At 43.8% G+C, this 21957-nt stretch overlaps 1 protein-coding gene across 2 annotated transcripts in view; it reads right to left on the minus strand.

The window, feature by feature from the left end:
- LOC126284630 (extracellular serine/threonine protein kinase four-jointed) overlaps positions 1-21957 on the minus strand; it is a 1153747-nt gene that overhangs the window by 630881 nt on the left and 500909 nt on the right. For both annotated transcript variants that reach the window (XM_049983702.1, XM_049983701.1), the window contains exon 4: positions 15459-15501. The gene's annotated coding sequence lies outside the window, so the exon portion shown is untranslated. The remainder of the gene's footprint in view (positions 1-15458; positions 15502-21957) is intronic.

Genomic DNA, 21957 nt, shown 5'->3' on the forward strand with positions numbered 1-21957 from the left:
CCAATCTCTGGTGCGTGTGTCGTATTACTTGAGTCAGTCGTCTCGTGCCCTTCCATTCTCCCTGGATGTCAGTAGCCGTGCAGTATCTGTAATGGATCGTTATCTCCTTCTTAGTAATCCTTGAGCAACGTGTAACGTAATGCGTGAAGGCAGACAAAAAGACACGGTACCATTCTGTTACTCTATTGTCTGGCAACGATTCGACCAGATTCCAACCAGCCACAGTGTATACAGCGAAAATGTGTCACGATCACAGAAACATAATCAAATACCAAACGCAGACGGATTCGAAATGTAGTTAACTGTAATTCATCCAACATAAAGGTGGCTCACAAAACTTTTAGTAGGCCGGTACACTGGTACTGTTCTGTCAGATAAAGGGAAAGTCAGTACTGTAGTCAGTGCCATTACATTACAGAAACGTTAGACGAACAAAAATAATGAATAAATCTTACAATAACAACAGCTACCAGTCACTGTTAATAATGCTATTTATTATTAATAAATACGCCGTTACCGGTTTCGAACTGAGAGGCTCAGCAGAGAGCTGTTCATATTTAAAATTATACTAGGTCTGCCAAGAAACAAAGACAAACTTTAAGGACAGGTTCCTCGCACCAAAAAAAAAAAAACTTTTTATAATCAAGGCTCTAAAGGGCATACCTTAAGAGATTTTCGGAGGAGTTAGTATAAACCAAAACAAGAAAAATGTCTAGTATACATGGGATCTAAAATGTATACCTTAAGAGCTATGAGAACTTGTTCAGTAGAAGAGATGTTTCACACTAGTTCTTTAAACATCCGTTTGAGAGCCCATCTTTACTGCACCTTTTTTTTCTTGTTTTGGTCAATACTCTTTCCTCCCGAAATGTGGAAAGTACAGACCTTGCAGTCGAGTAACATCACTTCGCACAGTCTTCGTGCTCGTTGTTTTTGAATTTTGTTCTGCAAAACGTCTCAGTTGTTGACAAAAAATGACAGCAATGATGCTTACATCTCGAGGACGCAATTTGTAGTACACAACACTGCTGCTGTTCCACCAGGTGCATAACATTATCATTTTTGAACGTAGGTTTTTGTACGGGGAGTTGTTGCTTTGTTTGACCCCACCCAGTCCTTATTTTTCTTTCATCTTCACCAGTAACAATACAGGATAGGAAAGGTCGGTGTTCGTCCGCTTTCTCCTAGACTGACAAACTGCACTGTACGGCCTACCGGTGTGGCCGAGCGGTTCTAGGCGCTACAGTCTGGAACTGTGTGACCGCTACCGTCGCAGGTTCGAATCCTGCTTCGGGCATGGATGTGTGTGATGTCCTCATGTTAGTTGGGTTTAAGTAGTTCTAAGATCTAGGGGACTGATGACCACAGCTGTCCCATAGTGGTCAGAGCCATTTGAACCATTTTTGTTAAGTCCCATGGTGCTCAGAGCCATTTGAACCATTTTGCACTGTACGAGAGTTGAGCTGGGAAGTCATTCAGCACCTACCTTATTCACCTGACTTTGCGCCCTAAGGTTTTCAATTTTTCCGTTCTCTATCGAACAGCCTTCAAGGAACTACCTTTCTGTATGAAAATGCGCTCGGAACATGGCTCGACGAATTCTCCGCCCCAAAACCGTATGATTTCTGCAATCGTTGTAAATAGTGAATTAGAATATATTATTGATGACTACTCTCTCTGTGTATGTATCTGTTGTGTTTATTAAACTTACCGAAAAACGTCACGAGCTCATGTACCAACAACATACTGTGAACTGTAATGTTCACGTAACACTTACGTGAGTACCACATAGCACTCTCTTCGGGTACGCCGGACGATATTTTTACGTCTGAAGATTCCTCTCTGTTAAGGATTAAAAGGTGTGTTTTAACTGCAAGGGTATCTTCAGTCTAGTAATAGTAACTGTGCGCTTTCCTAATGAGACTCCAGTGGAATGGACATATCATGAGAAGAGACCAAAGTCATGTCGTAAGAAGAGTGATGGAGATTGCAGTGGAAGGCACGGGGAGAGAGGAAAGTCTGAAAAGAGATAAATGGACAGCATTCGGGAGGACCAGAAGGAAAAATAACAGACGAAGAATGACACGCAGGACCGAGAAAAGTGGAAGAAACTTGCCAGAAACGTCGAACCTGCGTAGGGCAGGAAAAGGCGCAGAAGAAAAACGAAGAGGATCTTGACTGTAATAATAAAACTAGTGTGGTATTCGGTAAGCTGATATTTTGTTCACCCCGCAACAGGCGAAACCACAGGTGGCTAACGCCATAGCTGCGCAGGAGACATTCACACACTCTGTTCCTCCATCTACATACATATTCCGCGAGCCACTGTACGGTGCGTGGCGGAGGGTACCCGTAACACTGCTAGTCGTTTCCTTTCCTGTTCCACTCGCAGACAGAGCGAGGTTACAAACGACTGTCTAGAAGCCTACCTATTGGCCCTAATTTCTAGTATCTTCGTGATCCCCAAGCAAAATGTATGTTAGCGGCGGTCGGATCATTCTGGAGTCAGCTTCAAATGCCGCTTCTCTAAATTTTCTCGGCAGAGTTCTCGGCTGTAGGCGCTTCAGCCTGAAACCGCACTGCTGCTACGGTCGCAGGTTCGAATCCAGCCTCGGGCATGGGTGTGTGTGATGTCCTTAGGTTAGTTAGGTTTAAGTAGTTCTACGTCTAGGGGACTGATGACCTCTGATATTAAGTCCCATAATGCTTAGAGCCATTTTCAGCAGTGTTCTTCGAAATGAATGTCTTCTTCCCTCCGGGTATTCCCACTAGATTTTCCGTAGCATATCCGTAACATTTGGACGCTGATCGAACCTACCCGTAACAAGTCTAGCAGCTCGCCTCTGAACTGCTTCAAAGTTTTCTTTCAGTCTGACTCGGTGCGGATCCCACACTTGAGCAGTACTCAAAAACAGGTCGCACTAGCATCCTATATGCGGTCGCCTTTAGAGTTGAACCATACTTTCCTGAAATTCTCTCAATTAAGTCGACCACTCGCCTTCGGTGCTACAATCCTCATGTGCTCGTTCCATTTCATATCGCTTCGCAACGTTACGGCCAGATGTTTAAAGGACGTGATCAAATGGTTCAAATGGCTCTAAGCACTATGGGATTTAACGTCTGTGGCCATCAGTCCCCTGGAACCTAACTAACCTAAGTGATGGGGAAAGTGGGAATTGTTTCTCAGTAAGGAAAAAGGTGAGGTCATCCAAATAAGAGCGAAAGGAAATTTCTGGTACACTATAAATCACGCAAATCTAAATTTTCTCAAAATGGGTCAAATGGCTCTGAGCACTATGGGACTTAACATCTGAGGTCATCAGTCCCCTAGTCTTATAACTAATTAAACCTAACTAATCTAAGGAGATCACACACATCCATGCCCGAGGCAGAATTCGAACCTGCGACAGTAGCAGGCGCCTGGTTCAGCACTGAAGCGCCTAGAACCGCTCGGCCAGCATTACATCCTTATTTACATTTTTCTACATTCAGAGTCAGATGCCATTCATCACACCAGCTAGAAATTTTGGTCTAGGTCATCTTGCATCATACTACTGTCACCTATCTTCAACACCTTTCTATACACACAGCAGTATCAACGAACATTCGCGGATTGCAGCCCACCCTGTCTGCCAGATCATTATGTACATACAAAATAGCAACGGTCCTATCACACTTTTCTGCGGCATCTCTGATGTTAGCCTTATCTCCGACGAACACTCGCCGTCGAGGACAGAATACTGGGCTCTATTACTAAAGAAGTCTTCGAGCCAGTTACATATATGGGGGCATAGTCCGTATGCACGTACCTTCATTAACAGCCTGCAGTGAAGACTACCTTCTTTGACCTATCAAATCTTGATTCCCACGTCCCACTTACACCCCCTCCCTTCGCACGTATCTCCCTGAAATGGTACGCAGTGACTCCTTCCTTTTTCCATGGATGAGGAAACCATTGTGTGACTCGTGACGACAAGGTGGGTCTCCAGGCGGAACGTTACCTAAACAGCTAAAATACCGACTACTACAAGCGAGGTCTGCGCCAAGTCACACATCGCTGAGAAAAGCGTGTCAAACTGAAGGGCGAATATGTAGAGAACTAACATCATCACCACGATTCATTGTTGTAGCTTAATTTTATCGTGATGGTAATTAAACATCGGCCTCCGTCGTTGTCATCAGTGTTGGCTGCCTGGCGATGACACAGGCTCCATTCCAGCTGCTGCAAACGATTTTTCCTTCGTGGGCGGAATGGAACGCGATGCACTCAGTCTCGTGATGGCAACTGAGGAGTTACTTGAAAGTAGCAGCAGTTCCAGATCACGAAACCTTACAACGCCCGGGAGAGTGATGTGACGGTCCCTCCATACCAAATCCAATGACAACGTTGCCAGAGGATGAAACGGCGGTCGGTCGCTACATTTGTGTGCGCTAGTGCCCATGGGCGGAATTTAGTTAGTTTACATTATTAACACTTTAGACTAGCTAATGTAGGTGATCTGCATATACACTGTGTGATCTAAGTATCCGGCCATCCACAAAAACATACGTTTTACATATTAAGTGACTGTGCTGCCAACTACTTCCAGGTACTCCATATCAGCGAGCTCAGTAGTCATTAGACATCGTGAGAGAGCGTCATCGGGCGCTCCGCGGAACTCACGGGCTTCGAACATGGTGAGGTTATTGGGTGTCACTTGTGACATACGTCTGTACGCGAGATTTTTACACTCCTAAAGTTCCCTAGGGGCACTGTTTCCGATACGATAGTGAAGTGGAAACGTGAAGGGAGACGTACAGCACAAAAGCATACAGGCACGACCCCGTCTGTTGACTGACAGAGACCGCCGACAGTTGAAGAGGGTCGTAATGTGTAATAGGCAGACGTCTATCCAGACCATCACACAGGAATTCCAAACTGCATCAGGATCCACTGCAAGTAATATGACTGTTAGGCGGGAGGTGAGAAAACTTGGATTTCATGGTCGAGCGTCTGCTCATAAGCCACACATCACGCTGGTAAATGCCAAACGACGCCTCGCTTGGTGTAAGGAGTGTAGACATTGGATGATTGAAGAGTGGAAAAACGTTGTGTGGAGTTCAAATGTTCAAATGTGTGTCAAATCTTATGGGGCTTAACTGCTAAGGTCATCAGTCCCTAAACTTACAAACTACTTAACCTAAATTATTCTAAGGACGAACACACACCTAGCGGTCTGAGGCGCGGCAGTCATGGACTGTGCGGCTGGTCCCGATGGAGGTTCAAGTCCTCCCTCGGGCATGGATGTGTGTGTTTGTCCCTAGGATAATTTAGGTTAAGTAGTGTGTAAGCTTAGGGACTGATGACCTTAGCAGTTAAGTCCCATAAGATATGAGCATTTTTTTATTTCATCTTTCAGCACGATCGAACACTTGGTCATAATGTACGGTCTGTGGCTGAGTGGTTACATGACAATAACATACCTGTAATTGACTGACCTGCACAGAGTCCTGACCTGAACCCTATAGAACACCTTTGGGATGTTTTGCAAAGCCAAATTCGTGCCAGGCCTCACCTACCGACATTGATACCACTCCTTAGTGCAGCATTCCGTGAAAAATGAGCTGCCATTCCCCAAGAAACCTGCAGCACCTGACTGAACGTATGCCTGTGAGAGTGGAAGCTGTCATCAAGGCCGGGTGAGCCAACAACATATTGAATTTCAGCATTACCGATGGAGGGCGCCACGAACTTGTACGTCATTTTCAGCCAGGTGTCCGGACACTTTTGATCACATAGTGTAGATGAAGAACCTAAAGATTTTCCAGTAGTACAGGAGGAAAGTGCGGTACACCGGCTGCGGCGCAGACATTGCGAAACCCATTGACACTGTCACGCGAGCGTCGGGCGGCCACGTCAACATCCGTTTGGAAAAGCCTGCAGTCTGGGCGGCGAGACGTCGTTAGGCGATGGCGGCGCGAGGCGCGGCGATGCTAGATAGCGGCGGCCAAATATGACCGCGCACGCCGGCGCGCCGCTGGCCTGCCAACTCGGACAACGAGGTCGTGAGGGACGCCCCGGCGTAGCCGCCAGCCGCTGGACGCCACACGCCGCCTGCCTTCACCGCCACTGGCAGCTCGCGGATGTCCCGACGCGATTCTGGGACGGCGCGACGCAGGGAAGGGCGGGCGGCTGCCATAGATCCTGGCTGCCACGTCCTTAGCACTACGGATATGTGACGACGGCACGGGGAGGACATAAACAAAAGTCATCTCCGAGAGATCTCACCAGTGAGAACTAGGCCTCTGTGCAGCTGTGACTCCTTCCACGGGGCAACAAGGAACGGTTACTTATCCGTCCTAACCTTCCATCAGGTGAGCTGCTTGCCCGTGCTTTCCACCGAAAGTTACACAATGGCCCACCCACAACGTAGCCTTACTTAAGAAAATAGTCTGCTGGAGTAAGTATGAGGGGCGTTCAACAAGTAATGAAACATTTTTTTATCTGTTGCAGGTGGATTTTATTCTGGATTTCAATACATCATATTATTCCCCACTCTCTTGGCTACAAAGCTCTATTTTTCAACGTAATCTCCATTCAATGCGACGAATTACGCCATTTTATTATTAGGGCATCACTCTTCTTAGAATTGGAAGGAGAAGCAGCATTGGTCTTATTTTGTTTTATTGTACGCAAAATCGATTTTCGGTCACTTAGTGAGCATCCTCAGTGCTGTAACATACAATTAAAATTGATAGGCACTGGTATCAACAAGCTTAGAGCGAGTTTATGTGATCGCTCTAAGCTTGTTGACACCAGTGCCTATCAATTTTAATTGTATGTTACAGCACTGAGGATGGTCACTAAGTGACCGAAAATTGATTTCGCAGACAATAAAACAACAAAATACGGCCAATGCTGATTTTCCTTCCAATTCTATCCACTATTTGGTCGTGGTGCACTGAACATTCCATGGAGTCGCCAATCAATCACTCTCTTTGTCACCGTCGGAGGTAACGTTTCGTAGCACCAATAAACCATTGGGCTAAACACGGAAGTCGCAGGGTGCTAGATCCGGACTGCATGGTGGATGAGGAACTGTTCAACGAAGTTCTGTGAGCTGTTTTTGACAAGTCAGACAAGAAAAACGTGGCGAAGAAATTTTTTACAGATATAGCAACTCGAGGAGGACATATCTGAACTAAATTCCGCCCAAACAGGCCCCTGGAAGGCCCAACAGTACCGACCGATCGCCGTCTCATCGTCTTGTCCTACAAGAGTAAAACTTGTCTTTGGCATAGTTATACTATTAACCGACGTTAATGAATTACAAAACGTATTATCTAACATCAAACGGAATGCAGCAACAACTAATAGAATAGTGCTGAAAAAGAGTCTCGACCACAAATAAGTCCCCCCTTTAAGCCAATATCGTGTAGGACTCCCGCTAGCACGCAGAAGTGCTGCAACACGACGAGGCATTGACTTGGCATGGCAGTCTGAAGTAGAGATGGGGGAATTGACACCATGAATCCTGCAGGGCTCCACATAAATCCGTAAGTGTACGAGGGGGTGGAGATCTTTTCTGGACAGCACGTTGTAAGGCATCCCAGACATGCTCAATAATGTTCATTTCTGGGGAGTTTAGTGGCCAGAGGAAGTGTTTAAACTGGAAGAGTGTTCCTGGAGACACTCTGTAGCAATTCTGAACAAGTGGGCTGTCGCATTGTCCTGTTGGATTTGCCCAAGTCCGTGAGAAAGCACATGAATGGATGCAGGTGGTCAGACAGGATGCTTCGAACGTGTCTGACAGGTGATTCTATCTAGACGTATCACGGGACCCATATCGCTCATACTGCACGCATCTCACACCATTACAGAGCCTCCACCAGCTTGAACACTCCCTTGCTGACACGCAGGGCCCACGGATTCATGAGATTGTCTCCATCAACAGTCCAATGTCGGTGTTGACGGCTCCAGGCGAGGCGTGAAGCTCTTTGTCGTGCAGTCGTCAAGGGTACACGAGTGCGCCTTCGGCTTATGGTTCGCACACTGACACTTGCCGATGGCCCAGCGTTAAAATCTGCCGCAATTTGCGGAAGGATTGCATTTCTGTCACGTTGAAAGATTCTCTACAGTCGTCGTTGGTCCCGTTGTTGCGGCCTCAGCAATGTCGAAGATCTGATGTTTTATCGGATTCCTGATATTCAAGGTACGCTCGTGAGATGGTCCTACGGGAAAATCCCCATTTCATCGCTACCTCGGAGATGTGTGGTATCGCTAGTGCGCCGTCTATAACACCACGTTCATACTCACTTAAATCTTGGTAACTTGCGATTGTAGAAGCAGTAACCGATCTGACATCTGCGCCATTCTCTTGGTGTCTTATAAAGGCACTACTGACCGCAGCGCCGTATTCTGTCTGTTTAGATACCTCTGTATTTGAATACGCATGCCTGTACCAGTTTCTTTGGCGCTTCAATATATATTCCAAGTTATAGCTACAGAAAACTAGTTTAGTACATGCCATATAATTCGGACTTCCAATTTTTCGGAAAGGAACGCGCCCGAATTACTCAGAATTTCTGAGCTTTTGCTGTACTTATAAATTTGTTGCGTCCCTTTGGAAAGACAGTATTTGGGAATTAACAATCTACTAATGTTACTGAACACTGTAAAATATAGATGTCCTGAGAAATATGAAACAACGGAATCATATTATCTACTTAACTTTATGATTCAGAAGGGTATCTTAAGCACTGAGTAACGTGTGAGGGCGCCTAGGGGAACAAGTGAGAATAGAAACCCATGTCCGGAAAGCACACCCTGTGACATTACAGAGCATCGAAAATTGAAATGTGAGGTAGAGCTGCTTGAAGAGAGTCATTAATGGGATACACCAAAGTTTAGTTTGTTGGAGACATATAGCGTAAAGAGAAATTCGCACAACTGTAGGCTTATTCCAGCGAGTGCGTCAGTGTCCAAGAAGGAGTGCAATTCTGAATAATCTCGCGTTTCCTTTTGGTATTAGCTAAAATAACAGCTTTGTGTGTTTCGTCAAGGGTAGCAGGCAATCTTTGTTTCCTTTTACTTTATGTTTGTACTCTTCACAATAAACAAGTTAACGAATTCGTGGAACGCAATAGCTTTTACGGATATCATCTGGTGGCGACAAGTGCTGCTGCGGTGGCTTTCTGGTCAACATAGGTCTCCTTATTTTCGATCATATGTAGCATACTTGGATGAGGTTTATTGTCACATGTGTTTGACATTTTTTTCTGCACGAATCCTCTACACCACCTCTAAGTTCGTCAGAATCGTTACAAACAGCCCGTATAGGTGTCACACACTGAACCATTGCACACTATTTATTAATCATACCAAACCATTCAGCAGGCATCTCTAGACGATGATGGAATATTTGGCGTTAGATATAGTAGATAACATGTACACGAGCGTAACATCAGGCATTTCCCAACCGACCGCAATAGGCCCTCTAATGTTGTCGGTGTACGCAAATGATTTATAGGATAGGATCAGAAAAGCTATCTGATTTTCGCTGACGATGCTGTTGTGTGCAGGAGATGTTGTTGTTGTTGTGGTCCTCAGTTCAATGATTGGTTTGATGCGACTTTCCATTCTACTCTATCCTGTGCAAGACTCTTCAGCTCCAGTAACTACTGCAACGTACATCCTACTGAATCTTCTTAGTGGGTTCGTCTCTTGGCCTCCCTCTACAATTTGTACTCTGCACACTTCTCTCCAATACCAATTTCCTGACCCCTTGATGCCTGAGAATGGGTCCTGCTAACAGATCCCTTCTCCTAGTCAACTTCTGCCACAAATTCCTCTTCTCTACATTTCTTTTCAGTACCTCCTCACTAGTTAGGTGATCTACCCAGGTAATCTTCAGCATTCTTCTGTAGCACCGCATTTCAAAAGCTTCTATTCTCTCCTTGCCTATACTGTTCGTCGTCAATGTTTCACTGCCATACATGGCTACGCTCCGTACAAATACTTTCAGAAAAGACTTCATGACAATTAAATCTATGCTCGATGTTAACAAATTTCTCTCTTCCAGAAGCGCTTTCCTTGCCATCGCCAGTCTGCATTTCATATTCTCTCTACTGCGACCACCGTCAGTTACTTTACTGCCCAAGTAGCAAAACTTATTTACTTCTTTTCCTCATTTCCTGATCTAATTCCATCAGCATCACCTGATTTAATTCGACTACATTCCATTATCCTCGTTTTGATTTTGTTGACGAAAATCGTCAATAGGAACTGGAAAAATTTCCTCTTAATATGATCACAAAAAAAGGCTCTAAGCAGTATGGTACTTAACATTTGAGGCCATCAGTCCCCTAGACTACATAAACCTAACTAACCCAAGGACATCACACACATCCATGCCCGAGGCAGCATTCGAACTTGCGTCCGTAGCAGCAGCGCGGTTCCGGACTGAAGCGCCTAGAACCGCTCCGCCATTGCGGCCGTCAATATGATTACAGGCAGCTCTTTTTAAATGTACGTACAAATAATTTGATAACTACTACAAAGAGAATGAACTGATAGTATCGGATTAGAATGAACCGATGGTATCGGATTACAGGGGTGGTTGTGAACATCTGCACTACGTTATACCCTTTACGTTTTAAGCGATAATACTAAAAAAGGAATATGCAAAGAAAAATACGCTATATGACAAAAAAGGCTCACCACGAAGGAGTTATGTAAATATAAAGGTCTCGACTGAAAAAGTAAATTGTAAACGGGTGGCATATGTATGAATGTGCGACTCTGAAATGCAGTTTCACTGCGCAGCTGGTAAGGATAGTAAAACGGAACTTGTTGACATCAGGGCGCAAAGTCCTTTTGAATTTATTTCCGTGTACTCAGTTCGACAGTGCCTCGCACAGCCGCATGGACAATATTCGTAGATGTCAGCATTTGATAGGCAATGAGTAGTTAGACTCAAAGAAGCCACTTGGAGTAATCGACGAATCGCTCGACATGTAAATATGAGCGATGCCACTGTTCACCGCTGTAGGCACGAATTGGTAAACCACGGCCAAAGACAGCGTCGAGAAGGAAAACGACATAACGTGAGGACCCAGCAATCGCTAGAGAGGTAGATCTTCTTAAACATATCTGACCTTAGATGTTAAGTCCCATAGTGCTCAGAGCCATCTGAACCATTTTTTAACCGAAGGACATCACACACATCCATGCTCGAGGCAGGATTCGAACCTGCGACCATATCGGTCGCGCGGTTCCAGACTGAAGCGCCTAGAACCGCTCGGCCACTGTGGCCGGCAGGCGGCTCAGGGAAAGAATACACCAACAAACCCGTCGGTAGGGGCGTCGGGCACATTCGGCCTGGAATCTCATTGAAAGGAGTAGCATTGTCTTCAGCAGTGGGACACCAACCTGACGGCCCGCCGCCACACAACCCGACAACCAGGAGTTGTGGTCGGGAGTGTCATTTCATTCCATTTAGCACTTCTTCGGTTGTCATCCGCGGCACCCTTACAGCACAGCGAAACACCTACAATATTCTGCGCTCCGTTTTGTTTTCATTCATGGCGAGTCATCTTTGGACTAACATTTCATCATGATAATAGAAATTCTTCCAATCCATATGTGGCATACAGCAAATCAGTGCTTAACAGTATTGGTTAAAAACAGTCTTGGTTGCAATTTTATTTTTTAACGACGCGTTTCGCCTTATTTAGGCTTATTCAGGTTTTCTTAATTTGGTATTTCTTAGAAGAATCTTTTAGTCAGTGTAGCCAAAGGGCATCGTCGAATATATCAGGCGAACATCGCCTTCGTTAAACTCAGTAAAAACTAGAAATATAAAATAGTGAAATCATTACCTTTTCTGACACGACCTTTTCTGAAAAGGCGAAACGCATCGTTAAAAAATATTTAAAAAATTAAATTGCAACCAAGACTGTTTTTAACCAATACTGTCAACATGATAATGCCCACCTGCACAAGGCGAGATTTTCGTCTACTTATCTTCGTACTTGTCAAACCGTACCTCGGCCAGCAAGATCGCCGTGTCTCTCACCAACAAAGAACATTTGGAGCACTGTGAGCAGTACCATTAAACCAGCTCTGTATTTTGGCGATCTAACGCGCTAATTTGGACGATATTCCTCAGGAGGGCATCTAACGACTCTATCAAACAACACCAAACCGAATAACTTCTTGCATAAGCACCAAGTGTAGACCAACGCTTCACTAATTTGCTGAATTTGTGAAGCGCATTCTCTTGAAAAAAAAAAATAATACAACTTTCCTGAAATTTTAATTATTTGTTTGTACATGTACATCGCATCTGTTTAAATAATTCCTTCGAGTTGCAGAGTTTTCTTTTTTTTTCTCTCTCTTAGAGTGTATATGAAAACCGTACTAATCAAGGCAGTTGAAATCCTTGGGTTTGCTGGAAGCCTTCTGAAAAAGTGCGCAGCGTCAGTAAAAGAAATCACACGCAGTCGCTGACACAACCAGTTCCAAAATATTGTTCGAGTGATTGGACTTTTTATCAAGCGGGAAAGACAGCAGGCATCGAAAGAATTCAGACACGCGCTGACGGGATTGCAACAGGTCGGTATTTTCACAGAATGTAAATGAAAATCAACGCAACAAAGACGGAAATTCCACTGCTGCAGTCGTATATCTCGTATGGGCATCATGCGAATAAGATAAGAGATCAGAGTACAGAGGAAAACAGACAATCATTTTTCTTTGCTCAATCGCTGATATTTGTACGAAGTGCCCTCCGCCACACACTGAGAGATGGTGTGTACATGCGGATGTAGATAACTATTAAATTGTGCAAAAAGTTTGGTAAGGAAGACGTGTTGTTTCACATATGATGAGATACGATAAACAGCATAGATTTTCTCCCGGCGCAGCCATCTGCGCTGTGAATGTGGCCGCCTGCATCGGCTATCGTGTAGTTTGCTATGCAGCAGGCCCCATTGTCTGGTCACGATCTGAAGTGCAAAGGATCGTCACGTAGTAATTGCCTGCAATCATTTCAAACAATCGGCGTCTAGCTAACAGATGTTTCTGTTTGATACAGAAAATCTGTAAAGCAAAGCGCAATACGATTAGTTGGGACAACTTGGCACAACCTGCGTGAAAGCTGTAATGAGTGTTTTCCCACGGCATACTACGCTAGTGTGTGAAACTTTCGATCTAATGTTGGCTGTTAGAAGTGGGTAAACTGGAATACCTAAGTAAATGTTTTCCTGGGCTTGTTTGGAAAGTGACTCGATTCGCAAGAGGACAATGTCTCGTAGCGAAAACCAGAACAGTTGATGCTTACGGTCATTGTTTTTTAATGTTGGATATCGGAGGCGGTTGCAAAATATCTGACTCCCTTCCTCCTCTTTTTCATTTTGTGTCCTGTACGTGTTTCGCATGCCGATACACTCCGACTGTGGTGCATTACGTATGATTATGATTGAACGAAGTAAACTGACATCGGCCGCAAATAGGCAATGAAATGAATTCAATGACGATAAGGGAAAATTTCGGCCGGATGGGCCTCGAAACCGGATTTCCCTCTTTAGGCTTGCGTTAAACCTTAATTGCTTTGGTCATACGAGCACGCTCCTACCAACCGATTCCTTCTTCTAGTCAAGTAGTGCCACAAAAGTCTCTTCTCCCCAATCATATTCAATACCTCCTCATTAGTTACGTGATCTACCCACCTAATCTTCAACATTCTTCTGTAGCACCACATTTCGAAAGCTTCTATTCTCTTCTTGTCCAAACTATTTATCGTCCATGTTTCACTTCCATACATGGCTACACTCCATACAAATACTTTCAGAAACGGCCTCCTGACACTTAAATCAATACTCGATGTTAACAAATTTCTCTTCTGCAGAAACGCTTCCCTTGCCATTGCCAGTCTACATCTTATATCCTCTCTACTTCGACCATCATCAGTTATTTTGCTCCCCAAATAACACAACTCCTTAACTACTTTAAGTGTCTCATTTCCTAATCTAATTCCCTCAGCATCACCCGACTTAATTTGACTACATTCCATTATCCTCGTTTTGCTTTTGTTGATGTTCATCTTATAGCCTCCTTTCAAGACACTGTCCATTCCGCTCAACTGCTTTTTCCAAGTCCTTTGCTGTCTCTGACAGAATTACAATGTCGTCGGCGAACCTCAAAGTTTTTATTTCTTCTCTCTGGATTTTAATACCTAACTTGTCTTAATGATTTTATTCATTGCGTCGACATACGATGTTTGATTTTGTATAACTACAAAATGCACATGATCAGAATGAACTAAATGTAAGTACCCTAAGAACACAGCAACCTTTTCGTTTAATAACGTTTTCGTTATCGGTAACTAAATTTCTGTTATTTCCCCCAGAACCAGGACCATAGCATCTATTTCCACATGGTAATAACTCCATTTGATGATGAGTAACCTGAAAATTATTTAATGGAGCAGAAAATAAATGGTATCAAAATTTAAAAAAGGAAGAAAAACTTAAGTGGTTGTATGTTATATCCAAATAAATCGCTAAGCTAAATCACAGGTGCAGTTCAGCATCCACAATGGCCATAGTGAATTCCCCAAAGAAGCTTTTATCATCTGTATAGAAAATTATTGTGCAAAGAATATGAACAAGAGGGTATAAAGTACTTGAATATCATGATATTCCTGTCCCACAGCGCATACGTTAGCCTGAAAAATAATCGACTGCATGACGACTGTTGATCGCTGAACTACTGAGAGCTCTCGATAACGTTTGTCGGATTCATGTACATGCCTCGCTTTGTTTGACGTTATTAATCATCCGTAGCGGATGCTGCAACCATTCTGATAGCCATAGAACTTTAATAATGTAGGTACGCAGTGGCTAAGAAAAAGCTGCACTGCCCTACATTTATAAGGGCAGAAGAGTACTTGTAACAGCAGCAAAATAAGAACACTTAACTACAGATCAACATAACAGTTTCGCGTTTCCTTTAAAACAATAAAAAAGTTTTAGTACGTTACGCTGCAACGTAGAATATTAACAATTAATTGATGTGAACATATTTTAATACGTGCAAGTAATAGACTGCAAGTGTTATTGTGTCCACGGTGCTTACGTTAGGGAACAAAATTAAAGGAACAATAAAACATACGGTGAATAATATCATGATTATGTATTAAACGACAAGAAATATGTGTTTCTCCTGTAGGTGGCAACAAACACGAGATAATTGCTCAACGTTATTTGGATTAGTTCCAGGCGCTACGATGACTGTATTGTATTATATTTATGAAACCCTGCTGGAGCTTCCTGTCGTTCAGTAGTACTGAGTGAATTAAAATGGTCTCCCAAGGCATGAAATAGCAATATTTTGCATGTGATAGTTATCACACGAAAAAATATCTTCTAGCTATGTCCAGTAAAGGCAGATTTCAGGAAAAGTTTGAGAGACTTACCTCAGTCCCAGAAGAAGCTTGCAGTGCGGCAGGTGAAGTATACCTGGAAAACAAAAGTACCAAATTAATTAATCTGAAACATGTGTGTAGCACAATAGTGCAGATGATATTCGTATCCATTCATTTGTTATTTTGAGACCACTATGCGATCAGTTATTTAATTCACAGTACATTTTTATTTTATCTATGAAGGATGCATCTAAGATGAAATAATGATGCTTAAACACACAAACTAATATATCCTTATCAATTTTCAACCATGAGATTAGAGCTGTTTCAGAGGATGTTACAAATATGTCAAAAGAACGTTAAGTACGTTGATCGTCCTTGCATAGGTCGGATCATATTACCTGCTCTAACGTGTTCTGTGTATACTACTGTAAACTATATAATCCCCGATCCTCCCTTCTGTCACCACAGCTCTTCAACCAGTAATATTTGCAAATGGTAGATGTCATACACGATGTATGTTAGTAACAAGAGGTGGTATAGTGTGGGGAATGAAGACTGATGACTTGTAGCACAAGGAAACGGACGGGTTGAATGGCACACTCTTGTAACGGTTAATTACTTAACAAACAACAACAGCACATTGTCTACTGCAAACACTTTCAACTATCTCACGGCCCTTTCAGTTATAAAACCTCATTTGGTGTAATGGTAACTCTACTTATTATCACCCAATGACAATTACAACGGTACTACCTAAACAATAAATCATTCATGATCTTTCACTATCGGATTTTGGACCTACTGTGTGAGAATAAAATGTTCAAATACAGACTGATGCGTCACTTACCAGTTCTGTTTGACGGTCCCAAGACTAACATATAGGAGGATTTAATTTAATGAATTCAATTTAACAAAATTCATTGAAAAACTTTATGCTACTAAATACATAGGGCAGAACCACGTAAGGTTATAAAGAAAATATCTCAAAAATAGTCAAATAGCAAATTCAGTTACTAGCTAATCGAACAAATACCAATCATGTATTGTCTGGTATTCACAACCTGAACTTACGCATGCGCTACATGAGTGAGCAGTATGGCTTCTTATTTTTTTACATAATAATGACACTATTAACTTAGGTTCCATATACAAAGTTCATCGAATTACGATACTGGGTCACCGTTCACAGGTATTCTTGCTGGTTCCATTATTAATGATCATTGTTGGTTACACCTCGACGACAGCAGCTAAGAACCATGTACTCTTACGTGCATTTGGTTAATTAACATTCATATTGCTAAGTAATATTAGACACTATCAATGCCTTTAGTATTACTGTCCTTATTTATCTATTCGTTTTGATGGTAACATTGCACTGCTGGTTTATCGTGCAATAAACTTCTACAACGAATGGAACTACTTGATCTATGAGCTCTTAAAAGAGGCTCCAAAATTAACACCGTATACATTCACGACAACAACCATAGGCGTCGCAAGGAGGAGGGCGAGGAGATGGTGAATCACTTGCCCCCCCTCCCCCTTCCCCCCCCCCCCCCCCCCCCCGGCACCACCATGGCGCCCCACCGTAATCTGTAGTACAAAACTTTTCTTCGTTACAGAGCTCCCATACACCACGGATGACCAACAATTCTATGGGATGTAATGAGTTTTTTTGAGTAAACTATAAAAATTTATTTAGCCGTTGTGGTCTAGAGCGTAGGTCTTAGGTCCAGTCCCTGGTACGAGATGAATACGTGGGTTCTGTAGCCGTGCAAAAGGCGACTGGGGCAAGGGACACGTCACTCCTCCCCCTCCTAGTGCCACAGTGAACAGAAAGACTGCACTCTGGTAGCAGTCACGCCGACGTCCCGGCCACGGGCTTGCGCCACGTTTTTTGTAAAATTTAGGTCTTGTGGTATGACGCGTCTTGAAACCGGCAAACACATTTGTATCAAAAATGCCAGTTTTGGACTCTTGCAGCTTGCAAAGTGTTGCAGTCTTCATATACACTGGTATAGGCACGCATATTGAAATACGGAGATATGTAAACAGGCAGAATACGGCGCTGAGGTCGGCAACGCCTATATAAGACTCCACTGTCTGGCTCAGTTGTTAGATCGGTTACAGCTTCTACAAATGCAGGTTATCAACATGTAAGTGAGTTTGAACGTGGTGTTATAGTCGGCGCACGAGCGATGAAACACATCTCCGAGGCAGAGCTGAAGTGGGGATTTTCCCAAACGACCACTTCACGAGTGTACCTTGAATATCAGGAATCCGGTTAAACATCAAACCTTCGACATTGCTGCGACCGGAATAAGATCCTGCAGCAACCTGAACAACGACGACTGAAGAGAATCGTTCAACGTGACAGAGGTGCAAACCTTTCACAAATTGCGGCAGAATTGAATGCTTGGGCATCTACAAGTGTCAGCGTGCGAACCATTCAACGAAACAGCATCGATACGGGCTTCCGGAGCCGAAGGCCCACTCGTGATGACTGCACGATACAAAGCTTTACTGCTCGCCTGAGACCGTCAACACCGACATTGTACTGTTGATGATTGGAAACATGTTGTATCGGACGAGTCTCGCTTCAAATTGTATCGAGCGGATGAACGTGCACGGGTATGGAGACAACCTCATGAATTCATGGATCCTGCATGTCAGCAGGGAACTGCTAAAGTTGTTGGAGGTTCCGTAATGGTGTGGGACGTGTGCAGTTGGAGTAATATGGGACCCCAGATACGTCGAGATACGACTCTGACACGTGACACGTGCGTAAGCATCCAGTCTGGTCACTTGCATCCATTCATTTCGATTGTGCATACCGACGGACTTGGGCTATTCCAGCAAGACCATCCGACGTCCCATAAGTCCAGTATTGCTACATAGTGTCTCCAGGAACACTCTTCTGAGTTTAATCACTTCCGCTGGCCACTAAACTCCCAAGACACGAAGTTTATTGACCATATATGGGAAGTCTTGCAGCGTGTTGTTCAGATGAGACTTCCAGTCCCTCGTACTCCTACGGTTTTTTGGACAGCCCTGCAGGATTCATGATGTCAGTTGCCTCCAGCACTACTTCAGACATTAGTCGAGTCCATTCCGTGTCGTGTTTCGGCACTTCTGCGTGTTCGCGGGGGTCATAAATGATATTAGGCAAGTGTGCCAGTTTCTTTGGCTCTTAAGTGTGTATCTGTTTACATGTCCCATAGCTCTGTCCGTAGATGTACGGTATCATACGTATGAAAATTACGTTCTCACATTTGTCCCTTTCTGCATTCGTGTAGGACACAAAGAAATCGTCTACCTTTACATACGAGCACCGAATATTGAACTCATCTCGGCATTGCAGCGCTGTCAGCGAGAGGAACAAGAAGCTAGAGAGAGTGAGCGGGAAAGAGAAAGAGAGAGAGAGAGAGAGAGAGAGAGAGAGAGAGTCACACAGAGTGACAGGTGGAGTCAGGAAGGTAGGAAGGGGAGACAGAAGCAGCATTTACAGACAACGATAGGTTTTGGCCTGGACATACGAACGTTCTCCACTCCAGGCCTACAACATCGTCAACTCGCCTCACCAACCAGCTGCGACAGCCTACAGTATACCAGTACTGTAAGGCCACATGGTAGTACTGCCGTAAATTGAAGTCACATTGCAGCAATGTTGGGAGCAGCTCTATTGCTGTCACATACAGCCATAAAATACGGCACACTTTAAGAGACTGCGTTTTATTTCACAACTGAAACATATGGGAAAAGGATAAATTTTGCGTGTTATACCAGTACAAGTGAAGACAGAGTGGCACCTCATATATCGAGATCTTCCCTTGAACAATAGTATTACTTAATCAGCAATAATCAAAGGAAGGTAATTATATAATTTGAATGTTAATACACAAATTCATTTATATTCATTAACACTGTATCGTCGAATTTCACATACTTAATTATGTCGGAATGAGCAAGGCGATATATTAGCTACGTCCTCAAGAACAGGAGTTAGCGAAAGTAAAGTTTTAGTTTGGTGGCATTAGCCGGTAACTGTTTAGTCAAAATCAGCAAGATGGCAGCTAGTAAGAAGCAGCCATAGTATAGTTTGAAGGTGACTGTTTTGTTAAGATCCGCCTGCACCACGCACGGTTGGTGCCACCTCAGTTCGATTTAATGGTCCCTTCAGCGCCAATGGGATGGCTGTAGCCACTGGCACCATCGTCGCTAGAGGGTTGTTACCATCTTCCGTTCTCTGGAAACGGAGCTAACAAAAATACGAGCGCACTTCGCCTCACTCTCTCTATCTACCTGCACTACGGATCAGGTCTTGGTGGAAACGAGTCGTCCAGTATAGGAAAACGTGATAAATAATTAGTCCAATAGTCGTTAACAGAGGGTATCCATTTTGGTCTAGTTTCCAACACAGAGTGGAGCGCATGTATTTTAGGAAATATCGAATAGAAGAAGTCAAGCATTACTCTGTGCATTGAGCCACGTTTTAAGGAACATTCAATTCACAAATTACGTCGTGATGTTATTAGTCATTCACGGCTGCCGTAGCTGCAGTAACGCTAGATGCTGCAGCGTACTCACCAGCTCGCAGTCAAGCCAAATAAAGTTCCTGTCTCGGTAGTTCAGTTCCCCATCCTTGCTACGTATTTCCAACAAATTATTAATACTTCGTACTAGTCTTACAAAGTGTTAATGTGTTATTCATGTCAGCAGCAGACTATAATCAGAAGCAATGATTGTTGTGCTCACTGCCTTGCTTCCGGTGGGAACAGACACCTCTTTTTAAAATTTCTGATTAAAATTTCTGTTAACGACTCCCATGAATCATTATGCAGAACCTTTGTTGTACAGTGTACGGTGGTGTACTCTGACAGTGACTCCCTTTCTGTACAAAAGTCATACTTCACTGAACAATGCCACTGTCTTTTTTTCTTCACATGCCTAGCTACTTACTATGTTGCCCTGTTAAAGCATCTATCCTGATACTCCCTTATTTTCTGCTGTGCAATTATTCCAGCCACGGTCATGAACAGGAACAAAACCCTTATGGCTGTAAGAAAGTGATGGATTCGATTGCCAACAATTTTGCCAAATACCCACAGCCGACAGCCGATCTAGAATACAGGTAATAATAGCCTCAATCATTCGTGCAATGGAAATTTAACAACAATATTGATATATATGACCTATACCAAACGACCCTACCGCGAGTAACCACGGTTTTGTGCTGGACATTGAACTTTTATCTTGTAGATAAGATGGAAAACATGACCCAGCTGCTTTTGAATGAGTAGGCAGTGTCTGATACAAAGTATCTAGACACTCCTATATAACTAAGAATTGACCTCCAGACATCGCTAGAGGCGGACCTGAGGTCGGGAGTATTATGGTATCAGTACATGATCTGTAACAGCAGAATGGGTCGGTCTGGAGATCCATCAGGGACATTTCAATCCTTCTAAAGCTGCACAAGTCGACTGTTGGAGATTTGATTCTGAAGTGGAATGTAAACCAAGATCAGGCGGACCACATGTACCGACGGATGGGGACCGCCGAGCATTTTGGAGGGCGGCTGTAAAAAATCGCATGAAATCAGCGGAAAGAACCATACGTGAGTTCTAAATTGCTACCAGCAGTCCAGCTATTGTAATGACTGACTGTAGTGAGTTGAGAAGAATAGGGTGCAACGGTCGAGCATCTCTTCATTCTGCTCTGTACTCATTGCTAAGAGATACTTGAGGCGGTGTGAAATGCGAGTCCGGGACCGCGTTGCTGCTGCGGTCGCGGGTACGAATCCTGCCTCGGGCATGGGTGTGTGTGACGTACTTAGGTAAGTTAGGTTTACGTAGTTCTAAGTCTAGGGGACTGATGAGTTCAGATGTTACATCCCATAGTGTTTATAGCCACTTGAACAATTTTTGTGAAGTGTGACGTCCGTGGACAGTGGATGACTGGAGTGTTTTCGAGTGATGACTCACGCTATACCCTGTGGCAATTCGATGGAAGAGCCTAGAGAACTTTATCTGCTGTGGTGTGCATTGCCAACGGTGAAGCAGAGTGGAGGTGTTGCTACATTATGGTGCGTTTTCCATAGTTAGTGTCCGGTCCCCTTATTAAGAAAACGCGAAATGCAGAAGAATAGAACACATTTCAAAGCATTTAACGGCGGACAGTAGACAAACAGATCCGAGACGAGTCCCGACCTGAACTCAATGGAACACTTTCGGGATGAGATGGAACCTAGACTTCGCTCCACCCCCAGCGTCCAAGATCATTACTGGTTTTGGCTTCGACTGTTGAGGAAGAATGGGAAGCCATTCCTCCAAGACAGTCTGACACCTCGTTGAAAATGTAGCAATCAAAAGGCATAGGGTGGACGCACCCGATATTAATGTCCATCAGCCCCGGCCCTACGATATTTCCGAACGTGGCGAAAACTTGATAGATGAGACCCCCAACCCGATCGTCAAAAATCTAACGAAAACGTTTCTTCCAAAATATGTTCATTTTGTAGCGCACACGTTTTTGAAGAGTTTGATATACG

Source organism: Schistocerca gregaria, chromosome 8, assembly GCF_023897955.1.
Source record: "Schistocerca gregaria isolate iqSchGreg1 chromosome 8, iqSchGreg1.2, whole genome shotgun sequence".
Lineage (NCBI taxonomy): Eukaryota > Metazoa > Arthropoda > Insecta > Orthoptera > Acrididae > Schistocerca > Schistocerca gregaria.